The sequence below is a fragment of the Macadamia integrifolia genome, unplaced genomic scaffold (assembly GCF_013358625.1).
Source record: "Macadamia integrifolia cultivar HAES 741 unplaced genomic scaffold, SCU_Mint_v3 scaffold3085, whole genome shotgun sequence".
NCBI classification, from domain to species: domain Eukaryota; kingdom Viridiplantae; phylum Streptophyta; class Magnoliopsida; order Proteales; family Proteaceae; genus Macadamia; species Macadamia integrifolia.
In genome coordinates, this window is record NW_024869191.1 from 25,347 (window position 1) to 27,529 (window position 2,183).

Consider the following 2,183-nt stretch of genomic DNA (forward strand, 5'->3'; position numbering starts at 1 on the left):
TTTTAGTTGGCAATTAGGTGAAATCTGAACTTTGATTCTTTTGTTGAGTTGGAACATAAGGTTTGGGTCTCAAATTGTTGGGCCTATGCTAACATTTATATTTATTATGGAATGCAGAAGTGATGAACTTCTTCTGTAATTCTTCCTCTTTTCTCTCTCTCTCTCTCTCTCTTCGCCATTCTTTTGATTTTCATTGTTTTGCCCCTATGAATTTAAAAAATAAAATAAATAATAAATATAAAAAAAATCAAAGAATGTGTGTAAATATGACGAGTAATCCTTTGGTTCCTGTTTCTGAATTAATTGTGACTGACAAATCTTTACCAATCTCTGAATTCCCTCAGATTTTTGAACTTAAACCATTTTTCTTCAGTCGTTCTTAATGTTCAAAGATCAAACTTTTTTTAATGGATTTTGATTTGTGACCTATTGAGGTGAGGGGAAAAACCCTAGCTTTTATGTATTTCTCATGGTGGCTAGATGATTATAGCCCTTTTTGGGTAATATACGCTATTATGATTTTCATTTTCAATAGGCTGAAAGTTTTCCATGAATGATAGCTACTGATTTGGATTCCACCCCCCACCCCTCTTTTTTTTTTTTTTTTTTTTGGGGGGTGGGGGGGGTGGGGGCAGGTGTGTGTGTGTGTGGATTAGATTCAATTCATTCAAATTTGTTCATGTTACTTTTCTTTCTCATACAGTGATGAATTATGAAATTTTCACATATCAGAATTCATTTTGCTGAGCACATATTATTTATCCTTACATTCCATATCCAATCTTGCAATCAGATTATGATGCTACAGGATTGATCTTAGCTATGTTTTTAACAAAAATCAGATTTGAATGTGGCGGTATTATCGGGTTGGGTCTAATGGGATCTGCTAAAATACAGATCCAGGACGCAGCTGCAGATCCAATGGCTTTCTCTGTGATCATACTGTCCGAGTTGCCTTGGACACATATCAATCTCTGGATGTAGCACTACACTTCACTGCTTAGTGTTTATATAAGTGAGACAGAGTAAGTCAAGCGAGTTTAATCAAATGAGTGGGTTCATGAGTTTCGGCACAACCAGTTGCACTATTTGTTCTTGGGGGATCTTGGAAGTCATGCTTGTAAAGTATTGCACTAATTTCACTTTGGTTTTTCCTTTTGACTTTTGAGAATTCATGCAGATTTCGTCTCCTTAGCTTCGTCGGGTGCATTGTTTTTTTGGTCGAAGCCTGCACTGTTATGTTTTTTTTTTTTAGCCTCAACATTATGTTCTACAACTACTGTGAGTCTCATACTTTGGTTTCCTCTTTCTTTGATCACGGGTTTTATAATTTAAATACGGGTCTTTATCTTAATTGGTAGAGTACTTGTTGTGTGGGAGATAGTTCCACACCTCAAGAGATGGTGGTTCGAATCCACTAAGCCCCTCATTTATAATTTCATTTTAACCTCAACGGTAGTGTTATGGGAATATCTTTGTTTATAAATATGAAAAACGAAATAGTTTTTTAAATAAATTCTGTAGGAGGGGAAGTGGTTGGCTTTTTGTAATTTTTCCACGATGTTAACAGATGAGTTAGACCAAGTTAGTTTAGCACTTGGACAAGTTAGAAACTTGATTAAAGTGACAAAGTTTGGTCGAAATAATATTAAGTTTGAGTCGAGTCTCTCAGTCCTAGGTAAATAGTAACTAAATCACTTACACTCTCTCTCTCTCTCTTAGAATAGCATTTAACCATTGATGTTGTAATTATCTATCATTATTTGAAATTTAAAAATTAATATTTAATAAATATCTTAAATTACTAATCGCTTAAATGGATATCATATATGATTAAAAATCATTTAGTTTGATGTAGACATTTTGTTTTATCTCTCTCTCTCTCTCTCTCTCTCACACACACACACATGCACATGGGACATCCTTTTTGCCCACATTTTTTTTTTTTTTGACAAGTTATATTTAAATGAACTTTGGTAGAGATTTGTGGATTTTGAGAGAAGAAAAGAGGATATAAGAGGGCAAGTTTGTGGCACAATGGTTAAATTGCACTATTGCAACATGTTGGTCACATGTTCAAAACCTGGAAACAGTCTCTTCTGCAAGCAAGGGGTAAGGCCGTGTACAACTTACCCCTCCCAGACCTCACAGTAGTGGGAGCCTTGTGCACTAGGCTGTTAGAA

The 2,183-nt window shown here is 35.0% G+C and overlaps 1 non-coding gene across 1 annotated transcript; it reads left to right on the forward strand.

The window, feature by feature from the left end:
• The first annotated feature begins 474 nt into the window (after nucleotides 1-474).
• On the forward strand, nucleotides 475-562 carry LOC122067722. The gene has a single exon (XR_006136854.1). It is a non-coding gene; the product is annotated as a small nucleolar RNA U54 (small nucleolar RNA).
• The last annotated feature ends 1,621 nt before the right edge of the window (nucleotides 563-2,183 follow it).